Source organism: Octodon degus, unplaced genomic scaffold (genome assembly GCF_000260255.1).
Source record: "Octodon degus isolate 3935 unplaced genomic scaffold, OctDeg1.0 scaffold00234, whole genome shotgun sequence".
Taxonomy (NCBI): domain Eukaryota; kingdom Metazoa; phylum Chordata; class Mammalia; order Rodentia; family Octodontidae; genus Octodon; species Octodon degus.
Genome location: NW_004524810.1, coordinates 608052 through 626869, shown reverse-complemented (window position 1 = coordinate 626869; position 18818 = coordinate 608052). Strand labels below are relative to the sequence as shown.

Below are 18818 nucleotides of genomic sequence, written 5' to 3'. Positions count from 1 at the left end.
CATCTTGATTTTCCTAGGCTTGAGTCAAATATCATTTCCTATATCCCTCTAAGCTCTCTGTAGGGTTCTTGTCATCTGACCTGAGGTGAGGGGAATACACTCCCTTGTCCTCTCCATAAGTAGCAGAAAGAACGACTTTTTATAAAAAAAATATTCCCTGATCTCATCATCCTTGATTCTGTTGCACAGATTTTCCTATTGTATTAGAATAACTCAGGTATATTGAATTATTATGATGTAACTAATTAGATCTTCAACAATGACACTTCCAAATAGGGTTGCATTCTGATGAGCTACGACTTCAACATAAGAATTTTAGAGCATATAATTCAATCCATACCAATTGTTAGTGTAATCATATAACTATAATTATTAATAGCTGAGGTCTTGTATTGAGATTGTTTATGTTAGAATCCCAGTTTTGACTACTTGAACCTGCACTTCTTTGTTTCCCCAATGGGGTCACTGACTTTGTAGGGTTGTTGTGCTACTTAAATAGCATATATGTAACGTGATACTAGAGTAGATCTCCTTCTGTTGCACTTTTGACCATGATCTGCAAGATTGAAAACAAAATAATTACAAAGTGTCTCCACATTCTAAAGTGAATTGGTAGAGTACTTGTGCTCAAAAAATATAAAGCTACTTGTCTTGGAATATGCAATTGCCAGTTTAGTGATAAAGGAATCAAGGATGATGAGGTCAGGGAATATTTTTCAGAAAAAGTTGTTCTTTCTAATACTTATGGAGAGGAGAGAGGAGTATATTCCCCTCACCTCAGGTCAGATGACAAGAACCCTACAGAGAGCTTAGAGGGATATAGCAAATGATATTTGACTCAAGCCTAGGAAAATCAAGATGGCTGCCTAAGTCTGCCAATTGCCTCCCTAGTCACTACAGGGGCTCAAGTGTTTTCCCATGATGGCAGAAGAGTGAAGAGGAGGCTTTCCCATGTATCCTCAGTTCATGTTATCAAGATAGCCTGGATCCATTTTAGAAAGCTGAACCCACGAGGCCTTGCTAACATGCTGGATCTCAGAAAAGAAGATTGAGGCTGAGGGGTACCCATCACTGGCCAGCTTAGAAAGGAGTCATAATTGGAAGGCATAGTGGGGGCTTTCCTGAGGAACCTACGTTGTAAGGGTGGATCTGAGGGACATAAGTAAAAGCATAGGTCTTGGGACCCAGATAAAGCATGGGAAGGGAGCCAGATGTCAGCTTCTTCTTCCCACCATTGGGTGGGACCAGCAGAGACAAGTAGGAAAATCAGTGACACAACAGAGCCTCCAGTTAAGGTACACATGATGGATAGGTAGGACTAGCTGTGTGGAATAGTCTGAAGCAATAGGGTCAGTAAGAGCCAGCAGGTGGTAAGTTAGTGAACCAGCATTGTGTTTGGAGAGAGATACAGGCAGAATAGAAATGGGTGGGTAAGGCTGCTCCTCTTTTTCTTTCTTTTTCATTTCTAAATGGCTTGGGAGAACTCCAGCTACAGAAAACTGATCCTGTCCCCCAAATCCAGAGACTGAGATCAGACCAAACCCAGAACAAATCTTCCTGCAATCTTGGTTAGAATACACATTTCTGGAGCCTGACTTGAACCTACCACAGAACTGTAGATATTAGAGGAATTTCACCACTTTTATTTTTTCTTGTTTGATTTTATTTCCTCTTTGCATTTGTCTACACTAGGGGCTTTCCTCCTTTTCTTCTTTTTCTTTCTTTTTTTTTCTTTTTCACTCTCTTCTGCTTTGTCCTATTTTGATTTTCTTTCTATATGTTTGTCATTTTCCAGTGTGTGTGATGACTTTTTTCAGTGTTTCTTGTTCTCTCTTTCATGATTAGACCTCTAAACTTTCTTTCTGTTTTATTTTATTTGTCTTTCTTTCTTTCTACCATCAATTATCTTGTTTGATTTTATGATATTTTCATGTGAGTAAACATTGTCTCTACTTTTTGGTCTGGTTCACTTCACTATTCCTAGGCTTTTTCTTCCAATCTTTCCTTCATGTGTCCAGACAATCATCTTATGCTCCCCTAAACTTGCTCCTACTATATTTACCTTCATTTGTCTCTTCATTCTACTTCCTATCTCTCTTAATCCCTCCACATACAAAATGTTATAACCACTCTATTAAGTATAAATCATTGCATACAGGTTCTAAGGACAAATTGAATGATATTTTTTAAGTGTAGAACCTGCTACTATGGCTAAAGACATCAGGCTAATACTTACTACAGTTTGACATCAGACAGTTTAATGTTATTGCCAATTGTGCTACTTCAACAAGATGTTATGCCTCTTATGACCAGTTTTGCTCCCCTCTATGACAGCATCATTGTAAGACATCACAATCATCACGAGTCCAATACCAAAGCAATGGATGCTGAGAACAACAGATAGCAACTTCACATTCTTAATATGTTTGGAAGGTATATAATACTTAGCAGTTCACTGGCTTATTGTGTGATTTCTCAAAGCATACTATGAACAATTGATCTTTTATAGTCAAATCTAAAATCCTTTGCATGCCTTACTGCCTAGTATTTTTATTGTTACTTTTTTTTTTTTTTTGTACCAGGGATCAAACTTGGGACCTTGCTCTTTCCTAGAAGGCACTTATTGCCACTGAGCTATATCCCCAACCCCCAATATTTTAAAAATGATACTCCGTTCTCCAAAAATATAATCACAAACCTTATCAAGAAAATCATCTGAAAATTAGTTTGTCTATGTTACACAATGTGAGATGGATGTTTAGATGGCAGGACATATTGTTCAGATTTTATGTGATGCACACAAAGCCCTGCTAATGTAGTGTTAGTTCTTATAGTGACTTGCTACATCTGACTATGTAACTATTTTTTCATTACATTACTTTGCATAAATACTTTATAAGGCAATTTCAGTGATGTCTTTAGTCCAGTAAGATGAAAGACTTTATGCAACATCTACATAAAGCAAACACAATTGGGTAAAAAACCAAAATGCCAGCAAACCAGTGTTGTATTTGTTTGTAAGAATTTCCAGCCTCCCTATGACTGAAGAACCAAAAGTGTCACCTCCCATTGTTATGTTTATGTCCATGTACCGTTTCTGACATGGGGAGAATGAATAAGGAAACTCAGAATGAATTCCTGGGAAAGATGAAGAAAAGACTATGTGAGAAAGTGAGGGCAACCTCCTTTTATGGAAGTTGAAGAACACTCACAATTTTTCTCCCACAGCTTCTAAAGCTCTCTGTGTTGGAGGTTCTCAAGACTAGCCTCTAGGTCTGGTGATTCAATGAGAAGGTTAACAGAGCTTAGGTTAAGTTAGCACTCATAGCTAAGACTTATTGTTGTGAAAAAGTACAAAGCCAAATAAAAGAGAGGAATGTTACTGCAATGTTTGGTTATTGTGTCAACTTGGGAAGTTCAGAAGCTTACCTAAGTAACTCAGCATTTCCATATTCTAGGGTGCAGAGAACATACCCTAGGTGGCTGGTTATGCTCCAGAATGTTGTAACTGTTGATTCATTGTGGCAACTTGAAAAGTTTAGCAGTTTAAGTGACTTACCAGGGGTCCAGGATCCTCACTGCAAAAATTCTGAGGCTGGGTAAGAGGAGAACTCAAAGATGGAGTGAATGCTCCACCGACTTTAGGGCAGGTACCCTACATGCAATGTAAAGGAGAAAAAGCAGCTTTCTCTCCTCTCTTTTGCTCTCCTTGCCTTTTCTGTCTTCCCTCAGCATGAAATGTTGCCTCTCTCACACTACCCTGCTTTGAAGCCAGCTGATTATTTCCTGAAACCTTTACAAACTGTGAGTTAAATTAACCTTTCTCTCTTAAAATTGGGTATCAGGTAATTTTTCTGAGCAATGAGAAAAAAAGTAACCAAGATAGTTACAATAAATAATGTATCTGAATTATATCTATTTCTATTATAGATACTAATTTGTATGTTTCAGTTTTTACTGGATATCCATTAAGAGAAAAATTCAATCTACCTCAATTTGCATCTCCTTGTCATATTTAGCATTCTAACATACATTAAGTTATTATTTGTTGAATAATTAAATGTGATTAAATGCTTACTTCATACTATGCTTTTTAAATACATTCTTTAACACTTTCAGTGCCTTGTCAGATAGGCATTTTTATTGTTCCCATTTTTAGATGAAGAAAGTAAGGCACAGTGATTAAGTAATTTGCTTAAGACACATAACTAGTGCCCGAATCTGGATCTAGACAGACTCCTGAGAACGTGCTAAGTCATCCTACTCAATAGCTTCTATCATGAGCTGGGCTTTATATGAGGAGGAATTTCCCACAGAATGCAAAATATGATGCTAAGCTGTGCAGAAGGTTTGAAAGGTTTTGCAAATGTGAAGTCCTTTACTCATTTTTTTTCTTATTTTATGAGGAAAACCAGGGAAAGATGTATAAAGGGAAGGATAAAGAATGCTAATAACCCTGCAAATCATTCTAGCTGGGAAGCCCGAGTGCCATCTTGGATATCATACGGTCGCACAGCATTTGTGATCTTGAAAATCTACTACTTTAGCTCTGTGAAAACGAAGGAAGAGACAAAGAAGATAACTGAGAAATGAAAAGAAATATTGCATCATGTTATATGGAGTCTGGGTCGTCTTTGATTAGGGACAATTGATCACTTTCATTTTTAAACTCATAGGCTCTAAAACATAAAGTTTAAGTAAAATGTCTGACTTCTAATATATGTTTTATTAAAATATAGTTAACATTAGGAACTTTTCTTTTTGAAACAGTAAAGGCGAGTAACACAAAGTCAGCAGTATGTAGCAGACTCTTCCCTGGGGAGGAGATCTTTCTGGCTGGAAATGATTGAAAGGAATGCAGAGTACCCAAAAGTTCTGGGAAGAGAAGGAAAGAGAGAACTCTAAATTATAAGAGATGACAGTATTAAAGCAGGGGTAGGTTAAATCATGACAGCTATCCACAAAGCATTTCCTCTGGGATGGTGTTAGATACACAGGACTGTCAGGACAGACTTTGCTGTAAGTAATGAAAAATGGAAGATGATAAAATCGGGTACAAGTTGGAAATTTAATTCAAACTCACATGAAAGTAAAGCAATCTGGAGATTAGCGACAACTCCATGGATTTGGAGAACCACTTCCTGTCTTGTTGCTTTGTACTGTGGACCAACACAAGCCTGTTTGATCCTACGTGACTCTGAGAATCTTTTTGGTAGAGAGCAACAGATTCAGGGTGAAAGTATTAGCTGTCTATCAAACTTGCTACAGGGTAACATGAGAAGCTATACCCACAACAAGTTTGACCATCAAGGCAAACTTTCATACCAAGGTATTGATTGATCAATGTATTAGTCACTTGCCTGTCACCAAGATACAATACCCATCAATACCCTTGAAAGGAGGGGAAATTTATTTTGGCTGTTTTTAGAGGTTTCAGTCCACAGCCTGCTGGCTCTGAGGCAGGAAGACCATGGTGGAGGGTCTGGCAGACGAGAGCTGTTCACATCATGGCAGCCAGGAAGCCGCAGGAGAAATGAGAAGTGAGGCAGGGAGACACAGCCTTCCACCCCCACCCCAAGTGCCCACCTCTTCCGACCTAACTCCAACAGATTACAGCAAATTGGCTGGCTGTACTGTTGTGCACATGATGGATTCACCTTTGATAGCCCTGCCTCTGAGTGTTTGAGAGTTTGGAGGGGGTCACTTTTTTTTTTTTATCTAAATCATAACAAAAGCAAACATAAGAATAGCTGACATGCTCCATTTCATTTAAATGAAATCTCAGCTCTCAGTCCTCTACTTTCCAGGCTTTCAGTCATAAAAATTTCAACAAAGGCAGGCATTAGAACATTCTAGAAGGAGGAATCTGTTATTTATGTAGTTAACATCTGGCAGAGAAAAAGTCCCTAAATCTAAAAATAGCATATCGAAGTTATTTAGAGAATAAGCAAGCTAAAGGCACCATTCCTACCTGTATCTGTAGGTCATTCAAGTGGGCAGGGCAGTATCTCTAAAGTATTTTAGCCAACTTATATTTTAAATATCTTTAATTTAGTTAGTCAAAGTTTCTTTTGGCATTATTAAGTTTGTCAGTATACTGTAAATTTTACTCACCCTTAAAAGCCCGTGTCTGAAATTCAATGAGAATACTAGCAAAATACCGTTTTTTAATCCAAATAAGAATGATAACAATAGAGTATTCCCTCCTAAGATAGAGGCTTTTGCTACGGGAATAATGCTGATAAATGGAGTGTGAACTTCAGATGAAACTTTAGCTGACGGTACATATAAAAACATACCTAGAACAAAGAAATTATCTTTATTTAATTTAATTCCTATCTTCAAAACAAGGTGAAGACTTACTTTTGCTTACATCTTCAAAACAAGGTGAATACTTACTTTTGCTCTGATCCATTTGGCTGCAACTTGTTTGTCCATAGCCAACCTTCAATGGGATTTACAAATAAAGCTTTTATTTGTGGATGTCATATGCCCATGGATGGTAGGTAGTACTATGAAAGAAGAAGCGATGAGTGGACATTTTTGACCTCTGTCCTGTGCAGAGAAGACTCGCTAGAGTTGCTTAATACTTTCTCTGTAATAAAGAAATGGCACTCCACCCTTGGACTGGGACACTTTCCAGGTATGAGAAATAGTCCCATGTCTTCCTAGAAATTGGTCAGAATTCTGGTAATGGATTAGTGGTAGCTAAATATGTAACAGCAAAAAATATTTCATCAACTGTCTCATGTTCTAGGTTATGTTAGTCTCTTCTCAGTAGATACTTATCTGAGGATGTTTGGAACTTGTTGAATGCTGAATTTATATTCTAACAAAATTGTCAGGTGATCCCCACGTGTAGTGAAGTTTCAGAACCATTGCTGTTGTGGCATGTTTTCCCTCTTCCCTCAAAATACAACTATCCACACATTCTGTATTTAGGGTCATTGTTTCCCCAACAGCAGGATAACTTTGGCCTAGGATACAGAATAAGTCTCTGACAGTTCATGAACTAACGACATATAATAGTTTAGCTAATAAATTGCTCAACATTTCATATGGAATAGCTTTTAACTCATCTAAAAAGCAATTAGAATGCTTTGGGGACTATGGGAAGAGAATAACTAGAAAAATATACTAAAAGTGAACCTAATTGGACAGTACAACTCTGGAAAATTTCTTTGTTCAACTTTGTCATACTTTTCAAACTTTTTTTTTAACTTGAACTATTTCAAAGTGGAAAAAATTATTCTGACTGCATATTTGTCTTAGCTCTAGAAATCAATTAGGTAGTTGAGTAAAAATGAAATCTCTTATTGACCTGGAAAGCAACAGAGATGGCACAGAATCACAACCCACCCAAGGAAAGCTTCTTCCATTGCCAAAGTAAGCTACTTATTCATAGGGGAAGAACTGTGTTTTGCAACATGGCTCTTAATTGCTTACTTTTGCAATTCGAAAAATTTAGTATTTCCAAATTTCTCTTTAAAAGTATTTTCATATTGAAACTTGGCATGCAAGTTTAATAACATTTTGTTCTGGTAATTGAAATGATTGAATTCAACCACATTTATTGGACAACTGAAGGTTACTCAGCTCTAAATCTGTTTTGTCCACTTTAGAGAGAATATAAAAGGAATTAAAAGTGACAGCATTTGCCTTTGGAAGACTGTTTTAATTTATTTTATAATTCATTTTCAAAATTAGATTTTAAGTGTGTTGAACTCATTTTGTTCTGGTTAGACATTTTTATAATTCTATACATTCTTTCCAAAACCCATGACATATCAGACTCAAGTAATACAGAAATAAACACAGAAAACCATTGAAGGCATTGGATCTTTCTCCTACTCCTTCTAGGAAAAAAATAAAGAAGGATAAATGAAGATAGCAGAAGGGTCATTATGCTTCCCTAATCAGTTTCTGGCAACAGCTCTTATAAGAGAGCTTGCAACAGAAATTGCCTGCCTGATGTTGACTCTTAAAACAAATTTTTGGAGAATAAATTTTTTATTCTAGTAGCAAAAATTGATTAAAATCACTAAAAGCAGCCAAAGATTTATTAAGGATATTTTATCAGAGAATTTGTAAAGCATAACTTGTAATTCTTTACCATTTTATTTTGTATACTAATTGGTGATTGGCATACATGTTAATTGTATACATAGATTTATTAATAATGAATCTGTTCTCTTTTTTTAAAAAGCTAGAAAATCAAATAATAAAATTAATTCATTTTTAGTTTTCAAAGACTACAAACCCAATCAAGTTATCTAAGAGGGATTTGTTTCAATGTTATGGATATAGAATTCCATGCATTTGGGCCTCAAGCAAACTAGAAAATTGTTGAGAATCAATATATATTCTCCCCTCTTCTTTTCATTTAAACTCAACTTCTTCTTCCACATGCATTCCAGTCCATCCCTTTAAATATCAATATCACTTGCTTATTTATCATTTTGCAAATAACTTCCTCGGCAACTATGCTGGCATGACTTCATTATTATAATTCTCTCCCATGACTAGTAACAATCTCTATATTTTACAGTTTGAATTAATGATGGAGCAAACCCATCATTAATGGGTTGGCATGGATTTCTGTTCTAATGAAGCCACACTAGCCAATGGCTTTGCACCAGTCAGTAGATAGCTGCCTGTCTGGGAAAGATAACTTGCCTTATCAGAATGGCTGGGGCAAGAGGAAGAGGTATGTGATGCACTTGGCATCCTGTTCTTCTGGGTATATCCTTCCTTCTGACCAGTAACACTGCAGTTCTCTCTTCTCTCTCTCTCTCTCTCTCTCTCTCTCTCTCTCTCTCTCTCTCTCTCCCTTTCTCCCTCTCTCTCTGTCTCGCTCCCTGGTTTTGTTTTGTGTTTATGGTTACCAGGGATTGGACCCTGAATTTTGCACTGAGCTACTTTCCCAAGGTCCTCATATTAAACTCAATCCCCATCCCTCTTTTACTTTTTAATTGGAAACAAGGCCTTGCTAAGTTGCTTAGTTGTCCAGGTTGGTCTTGAACTTATGATCCTCCTGCCTCAACTTCCCAGAGTATGAGGTTTATAGGCAAGATCCACCACCACAGGCTTTAAGTGTATATTTCTAAAATTTTCTGCCACACAACTACTAGAAAAATATCAATATCAGAAAATTAACATTGATAAAATGCTATCATCTAATTATAGACTTTATTTAGATTTTGTTATTTAAAAATATATTTATTTCCGAGGCTGGGGTCTGGCTCAGTGATATAACACAACATGCCATGCATAAAATCCCAGATTCAGGAGCCGGGGAGATGGCTCAGTGGAATAAGTGCTTCCTTGGCAAGCACAAGGGCCTGAATTCAATCCTCATTCTGAAAAACAAAAACAAAAACAAAAAAATCAAAAACAAAAACAAAAAAACCCACACAGATTCAATGTGTAGCACCCCCCCCCACACACACACATACAAGAAAGAAGAAAGAGAAAAGAAAGAAAGAAGTTTGTAGGTCACATTGCACTCAATTCCCTTATCTTTTCAATCTCTGTGAGTTTGGACTAATATTCACATTCAGTATTTGTATTTCATAGTACTGACACTTTGAGACTACTGGCCAATTATTTTGTAGAAAGTCTCTCAGGATTGGTGTGTGTAATGTTTCTCCATGACTAAATTCAGGTTACTTACCTTTTGCAGAAATGTCACAGAAATTTGTTTTGATCCTCAGAGTATATCTCATCAGGAAGCCCATCGTGTTAATTTGTTCCATCACTGTCTTATCCTTACTGTGAGCAATAACCAGGTATCAGTAAATATCAGACAAATAGTGTCTAATATTAATAGAAAAACCCAAAATAACCAATTAGAAAAAAATAGTGACATCAAAGGAAAGTAATAATTTAGAGAAGAATATACTTTTTAAAAAGAGCTTTCCAGTTAGTAGTTTTTGAGATATGAGAAGCCATTGTATATATAAAACAAGAAAATTCATGCTGTAAAAGGTATTACTCTTAGAAAAAAAATTGGAATTGTTGAAACAAAAAATAAAGTTTTAGAGATGAAATCAAGAAATTCACCTAGAAAATCTAACACTAAGATGGGGTATTTTTAGATAATGGAATCTTACTGAGCTACAAAAAAAAAAAAAAAAAAAAAAAAGATAAAGCTGAGGCTTCTCTAGGTAAATGGATGCCACTAGAGACCATACTCACAAGTGAAGTCAGACCCTCATGCGTAAACATCATATTGTTTCCCTAGTGTAAGAACCTGAAAGAGTAAATAAAATCTGAAAGATATATTAAATACTGTGAAAAGGAAAGAAACTGTGCAAAGAGAAGGAACAACTGGGATGAGGGGAGAGAGAAAAGAAAAAAAGAAGAAAAGGAAATAAACATATGTATATACACAGAGTAGCTTGGATAATTGTACTGCTCATTTCTACTGGCCTATTGAAGAAACAGTTAATGCTTTTTTTTTCCTTCTTTTTAACCAATTTTTCATGCTTATGCCTGGTAATCTGACAACAATATGCAATATGACAAACATTGTTGAATTTCAAAAAACAAAAAGAAAGAGGAATAGGAGAAATAAAATATAAAAGACATAGCAGACCCATGCAGGATACTGCATTAGAATTGGAATTGACTACACACTGTAAAAACAAAAATCACAAAATGTTCTAAGACTGACAAGACAGAATTTCTCACATAAAATAAAAAGGAAGTTTCAGGGTCTTTAGGTGATTTTAATTGAGTCGTCAGAAACACGAGAATCTTATCATTCACTGTCTACCAAATGCTACCTTTTTGCATAGCAACGCCATGATCCAAGATTGTAGCAGGAGACTAGGGTATGGTGAATTAGATGGGCAAGTGGGTGTGACCTGTCAATCATAGAGATACAGCAGACTTACAACCAATCCCCTGAACCTGGAGCCAATCGGAAAGTGTATCTTCACTTCTTATCAAACCCTGCTTGAGACATCAAGCAGGGTTTGATAAGATAACCTAGATCTGATGTCAGCCTGAGGAGTGGGGAAAACAAAGAAGGCACCTTTAAGTGCTTGGCCACTGTGCTCTTTTTCACAGTCATCCACTCTCACCCTGAGTGTTCTTCTTTTCCTACTTTGAATAAATGTAAATTCTCACTACGTTTTGCATTTGTCTCCACCAATTTTTTGTTCAGAACAGAAAGAACATAGGAAATACCTCTACAAGGAGGCCCTAGAACTCAGAACCTAGTGACATATTTTGGTGAAGCCATCCAGCAGGAATGACACAAGACCTTTGGGGCATTTTTTTTTTTTTCCTCTGAAATCTATGGACCTGAGCAAATGATTAGTTTCTTTTTTATTTTTGCATTCTCTTTTCTTTTCCACTTTCTGCTCTAGGAAAGTTCAAATCCACTTTTTATCCCTTCTCTAGCAGAATATGTTTTTATCTTTTCGAGGGCTGGTATGTTTGTTGGAAAGAGGTGGGGCTCTATGTGGTGGGAAATATTAATTGAAAATATGGAACTCAGGAAAAGTTTTCGTGGCTCCAGGAACAGTTTTCAAGTGTGTCACATCATGTTTGTGGGAAGACATGAAACACATGGCCTTGGTGCTTGTCTCAGCTGGTAAGAAAGGCCCACGGCTCCATTTCAAATTTCTCTCCCTTTTTCTTTCTCCTCTCTTTTCTATTTTTGGTCACTCTGTGTGACTATGAATCAGTTAAAGGCTGACAGAGAATCTGTTATTAACGCTGTCATGCAATGGATCATTTAGGTTCCGTATGTAGCATCTAGTTTTTTTGGTACATTTTTGACCCCATGTTTTTCTTTCTACAAAGTACTTGTTTTGCATTCTCACTCTTTTGGGAACTTGTTTGTACTCAAAGTCTCATCTGCACTTTCACCTACATGGCCTTTTGTCTCTGAGTTACCTTACCTTACCTACTATTTTTCTCAGGACCTTGCTTCATCCTTCCACTATGTTTGGCAGCCATTTTGGTTTTTCCATCAGTCAAATGGTTCTGCCATGCTTAGTGGCTATTTTGGTTCATCATGTGAGTTAGTCACATGGATCTGACATGTTTTTGATCAGTTTGATTGTAAGTTTCTGTCATATGGTTCTGCCACATTTGCTTCCCAATTTCTGTTTTGCACCTAACCTCATGGGTACCAGGAAATATCACCTTTCAGAAAAGAGCTAAGACTCTGCTTCTAGGAAGCATATGAGCCTCCTTCTTGCTTCTGTTCTGATTTGACTTAGATCACCTCATTTATTATAGGAGAAATTCTGGTAGTTTAGAAACATGAGCCTGAGGGTTTGACAATGCAACAAAGGGACCTGCCAATAAAAGTCAACTCACACAGCTGTAAATCCACAAAATAGGGATCCTTGTACTTAGAAGTTTTTGAAGTTTTCTTTTTTCCTCTTAAATGATAAAAAAACATTTTATCTTTGTTACCTTAAAAAAATACCAAAGTTATTATTAGGCTAAATGTGGTTAAAGAAATCCCCAGGGCACCTCCTGATCTAAGTGACCTCTGGGGGGCTCTATTTTTCTGTAGAGTCAGTGGACCCCTCATGCACCATGGAAAACACCCAGCAGATCCCAGCAACTTTACCATTAGGATGAACTAGAGAATGGCAAGAGGTGGACACAAAGTGGCAGTTTAAAGCATAACACTGCTTTCTGGTTCAGTTGTTTCTGCAAAAGGTAAGGAAGAAACAGATTTTCAAAAAAGCCTGGTGGGATTTCAGGTGATTCCCCCCCAGGCCCCTATGACCCAATGACTGAATGAAGCATAGATGGGGAGGAAAAGGGAAGGGCTGAGGAAAAGAAAAAGACCCAAACTATGCTATAAGCACACCTATGTCATCCAAGGGAAAATTGAGGGACAACTCAGGTCTGAACTAAATGCAAGAAAACTGGATATTGGGCATGTAACTGTACCAAGTCACTGCCCAGACACAGTTCAGGGTGTCAACTGTGATGTGCCTGACTTATGGCCCTAGAGGGTTGATTGTTCCCACTCCAAGAGATGGGCTAGACCAGCACAAACCCTCATCTTCTGCTCTGATGAAGAGTGTGGAAAGAGCTTGTAACAACCTACAACACCTCTGTCCACAGATATCTCTGTCTCCTGTGAGAAACTCTGGTTAACCCTGGATGTCATGGGTAGGCAATCGCAATTTCTTTGGCTTCTGCTTTAATTTTCTTCTCTGGAAAACTCTTCTCTAAATCTATAGACACAATTGGAGCCAATGAGAGCCTTAATCAGATCTGCTTTATTCCTACTCTGATATGTCACTTTAGAGCTCAAATGTTCAGCCATGAGCTTTTAATTTTCCCATGGTGTCCAACACCCTGATTAAGAAGAGATTTACTAGGAAAACTGGTGGCAATTCTCCAATTCCAGTAAAGGCCAAATGGACTACTGGGAATGTACAGGCCATGCTCTTAAACACCCCTAAGGTTACTGTAGAGACTTCAGCTACTTGCATCCCCGATGCCTACATGCTCAGAGGTCAGCTGCTGTTGTGAATAGGCAATTTCCCAGATCTTTGCAAGCAGGCAGAACATTGGTGATATGCATTTCCAAGAAGAGAAGGGTGTGGTTCGCTAATAAACATGTCCAAGAAGAAGACAAGAAGGCAGGTCATTGGGGCCAAAATCCTTCATTCGGGAACCTCTGCTCAAGCAGTGCACACAGCCCTTACTTCAGCATTGACATTACTGATGAAAAGATAAAAAAGTGAAATATTTACACACACTCCATGTACGTTTTTCTGGTGCTGCATGCCCATGCAGAACTCTGGAAATACAAGGGATTTCTAACTAATAAAACAAATAGAAAAGTTTGCAATGTCTACAGGCATCCTATCTTTCCAAGCAAGCCACTGTCATTCATTACAGGGGACTCCAAAGAGATGCATCTCTAGTTTCTCTTTAGAGAATCAAAAGGCAAGAAGGCCAGTCTTTGAACTGCTCAACTCCCCAGCCTTATTCTCCATTGCTGAGGAACTACTCAAATTGTTCCTGTCTCAAAGAATACAGAGAAAGGTATAAAAACTCCACATAGAAAACCTTCACTCAGATTTTCACAGGATTAGGATTAGTAGCATCACCCTGACAGGTCTGCCAAGCTTGCCCACTCTGCTTACAATAACCCCAGCAACTCAACTACCTCCTTTGCTAAAAGAAAACTGTTCCTGTGAATGTCTGGAATACCTGAAGCTCTTCTTCAAAAGACAAAACCCCAATTCTGTTTTGAGTATGCATAAGTAGATTCATTATAAATAGGCACTGATAGCCTATCTAACATCTTTGTTTATCTCCATAAGTGTGGAACTTCAACCTGCTCCCTGTAATAGCAAAGTTAGTCTCCTGATAAATTCACCATGCTTTCCCCCATCATACAAGCCAGCCATATATAAACACTACTGCCTTTCTTATTGTCTTCTGACAGTTGATTTTCCAACTCAGCTTGTGAGCCATAACACTTCAATTTAGTTGGAGGGCACATAATTCCAGTACATAGGCCCTCAGCCCTTTTCACCAGAAAGTAGCTATTTCAAGATGGAGGCCTCTACCCCTTAAGCACTCCATAAGCAATGGGGATTGATGTCCCCGGGAGGAAATGAGGCAGGAAATTAGGGAATGCAAAGCTGGCTAGGCAAGTGGGCATGGTCAGTCAAACAAAGAGAGCCACCAGGCACATTCCCAAGTCCTGAACGTGGCACCAATCAGAACGTGTTATCTTCAATTTTTCTAATAAGAAATCATCAGGGTTTTTTTTTTTTGTTGTTGTTGTTGTTTTTGGGTGGAACCGGGGATTGAACTCAGGCCCTTGCACTTGCCAGGGAAGCACTTATTCAACTGAGCCATCTCCCCGGCCCCTCAAGCAGGTTTTTGATAGAACAGCAGAGACCTGATGTCAGCCTGAGGAGTGGGGGACGCAAGAGACTGCCACCACTAAGCTCTTGGCCACTGTGCTCGCTCTTTCACAGTGGTCCCTTATCATCCTGTAGCGTGAACTTAATTTCCTATTTTTAATCAGCCCACACTGCTCTGCAGAGCATTTCTTTGCTTACTTTTAATAAATGTCAAACTTTGTACCTTTTGCACTTGTCTTGATCAACTTTTTGTTCAAAATAAAAAGACCCTAGGAAGCATGTCTAGATGGAGACCAGCGAACCCCAGGACCTCACAACCTGAAGATGACCTGGAACTCAAGTCATTATATTTATTTATTTTTATTTTTTCTATTTAATAAAGATCTTTTATAGTCTCATTAAAATATCACAGATTGGCTTTACAATCCAGAAGCTTGTTTCTGTGGCTGGATTCACTCTTGGATCTTACTCATCTGGCTGCTGAACTGTTCCCTTTTCAGAAACATAGATACCATCCAAAATTTTTCTCATATCCTTGTTTTTGACTGCAGTGGCTTGCTGAATCAAAGCAGCTGAATTTGAAACAAGTTCAATGTCATTTTCTTCAAGGATTAGTTCATCTTTCTGGGCTTGAGATACAGAGCAAGCAGCACCGGACCTCATATGAACTTGGCGAATGTATTTTTTACCCAAGAAATTCTGGATTTCAACGAGACCCATTCTCCTGAAGAACGACACTGATGGGGAAGTGAGCATACACAGACCTCACCTCATAATGGAAACCCAGGGCGACCCCCTTGATTGTGTTCTGTACATGGATACAGATCATGTGGACAGTTGCCAGCTCCTTTTTGTTTCCCCACCATTTGTCAACCAGGAGCCTCTTCTTTTTCTTCCCAAGGACGCTGAATTCCACATTGATGTGGTTGAAGTCTCTCCTCAGGGTTCCTCTGGGGCCCCTCACAATAACTGTGCATCCTTTCAGAGTGAGAGTGATATTGACATTTTCTGGAATGTCGACAGTCTGATTGCTAAGAATGGTCTTTGCTCTTGCCGGAGTTGCAGCAAAGAGAGAACATCTTTCTCAAATCATTAGATTTACATCTAGGTCAAAAGAAGAAATCAAGACAGAGAAAGGAAAACAACAATATTTACTAAAGCTGTGGCAACTTACTTAAGCAACTTTCCAACAATTTTACTTACATTGTTCTGGCCAACCTAGCTGCAAGGAAAACTAGAAAAAGTCTTTTATTCCGGCAAGCAATATGGCCAGATAAAAAGGTCAGAATACTTAATAAGGACAGCATTATTACTCTCCGGTTAGAGCACTAGAAGTCTAACCATTTCTGCTACATGTTTTAATATGCAACACAATTTCCAACGTAGAAAAGAGATAGAAATCCTTAATTTTAAAATTTCTAACCATGTTCTAGGGAGATAGCTCAGCAGCATAAGAGCCCACCTGGCAAGGGCAAGGTCCCAACTTTGATCCTTGGTACCAAAATAAATAAATAAATAAATAAATAAATAAATAAATAAATAAATAAATAAATAAATAAATAAAATTTAAAACCAATACCTAATGGAATGTAATTTTATACATGTAATCACAATAGTCCAAAATTTTAGTAATCTAAGAATAAAAAATAGCATAATTCCACACAAAAAACCAATGAATCTGTAAATGATGTTCAAACATATCAATAATATAAATATACTCAGCTTTTTGGGATTAAATTTTGGCAGCATTTATCCAAATATGTCATAATGTCTATTGATAGTATAACAAATTATCATGGACAGATATCTAAAGACACATAGCAAATCTATTAACGTGGCCTCTGTAGATCAGAAGGCTGCTACTAGTCTCCCTAGGCCAAATGTCATTAAGCCATGCTCCCTTCCAGGTGCTGTATGACCCATTGTAGGGTCTAGATTTCCATGTTTTAGAGGCCATTTCAAGTTTATATGGGCCATTACCACAATTCAGTTTCTTGTTGACAGAAGTCCGAGCCCTTGACTGTTCTGCTGGCTGCTGGCTGAGGGTGGCTCTCACCTTCAGGGTCCACTTGCATTGTGAGACCCAAGGTCCCTTGTTCTAACTTTGAGGCAAAAAAAGGTGGCTTAATTCTCTAAGTTCTCTTAGTTCTCTCTCACCTTAATGTCCTTCTGCTTTACATAAACCAGTTGGAAAAGCCTTCCTCTTTCAAGGACTCATATAATTACATTTCTTTTTGAGACAGGGTCTCACTATGCAGCTCAGACTAGCCTAAAGCTCACATTATAGCCTGGGCTTGTCTTGAACTCACTACTCTCCTCTTGACTCAGTCTCCTGAGAGCTGGGATTACAGGCATGTGCCACCACACTTGACCAAGGACTCATATAATTACATTTCATGCACTCAGAGAATCCAAGATAATCTTGCTGTCTCAAGGCCAGCAACTGTAACCATCTCTGTCAAATACCTTTTGTTGTGTAAAATAACAAATTCACAGGTTTGATGATTAAATCATGAAACTCTAAGGGGATGAGGAACATTATTTTGTGTGCCACAGTGAAATACACATTTATTTCTCCTCAGTAAAGACACATGTAGAATAATTCACATGTCCTAAAATCTGGGGGACAGGAGAAAGGCTTAACAACCAACACTGAACTTCATAGCAACATCATAAGTTTCTAAGAAAAATATGAAGCAAGTCTTTCAAATTTATATGGGTAATAATTTAAAATCCAGATTGCTATGCTTAGCCAAACTGTCAATAGAGAAAGACATTCCAAATACTTGAGGATTAGAAACTTTATCTCCAAACATACTCTTTCTTAAATAGAGTAATCCAAGCAAGAGGAATGGGGTGGTGGTGGGGTCAACATTAGGAGAAGTCATGGGAACCAAGAAGAGTGGGCTATCAAGTCTGAGGAAGAATGCTAGTCAGCAGTCTAAAGCTTTAGAAATTAGCCTGCAAACAGCCTGCACTGCAACAGAAAGACCAAGGACTCTGGATGGGGAATGTTCAGAAAGGCCTGGCATAGACCTGACTGACTTATCACTGAGAGCTTCAAAGCCTTGAAGAAAGAGTGACACCTCAGATCTTACCATTAGTTGGTTCTGGAAGGCAAAATGCAATCAAAAAACAAGGACCAAACATTGTTTTGGCAGGGAGGTGTGGGGAGTCACTAGGCAATGTGCAGGGATAATTTCTAGGTTGTGGATTGAGTACCAAACTAAGGACAAACAGGATATTTTTTTTTCATCAAAATGCCTTGAGTATCAAATTCCAAGGTATTGACTGGGTAGTACCCAGGTTTGACTGTATAATAAAGGTAAAGAACACAGGAGGGAGTGTCCTGTTTTAAGCCATTGGTGACATATAAATCAAACAAAGAAACAGAAAACCGCCAGAATTTTGGAACCTGTATAAGGAATTGTCTCTTTTCCATGTTGGTTGACAGGGAATTGACATGGTGAGAAACCATGCTGTTCCACAAGCCTGGTCAAACCCAGACATGTATGCATGTAGTGACTTTACATGATAAAAGATCTCAAAGGATGTGCCCACCGGAATTACTTACAGATGGGGTTTTGAGTTTCCTTGTTATGTATCTGCATTGGAGTGATCATATACTCACTATTGTGCAAGTGTAAGAAAAATATAGCGATATTACGGGGCTTGGGTGGAATTAGAAGGGGGAGTCATGGGCTTTGGAGATAGAAAATTGCTTTGGGTCTGAATAGTTCTTGAACAAATGTCCATCAGTCCACATTCCTTTAAGACCTACCAAGCTGGAAAACTCACAAGGCCAAAAAGGATTACAGGATCTTCCAGGAACACTTTCAGGTTTGTCACACACTAATGTACAAAGTGCTGTGCCAAACATGGGCAGGAGAGAGAGAGAAGAACAAGGCAGAGCCTGTACTGGAGGTGCTCCAAGTCAGAGCAGGTGCAGAC

General features: G+C 38.1%; 1 pseudogene; it reads right to left on the bottom strand.

Moving 5' to 3' along the window:
* Positions 1-15332: 15332 nt before the first annotated feature.
* On the bottom strand, positions 15333-16942 carry LOC105740925 (annotated as a pseudogene).
* Between the last annotated feature and the right edge of the window lie 1876 nt (positions 16943-18818).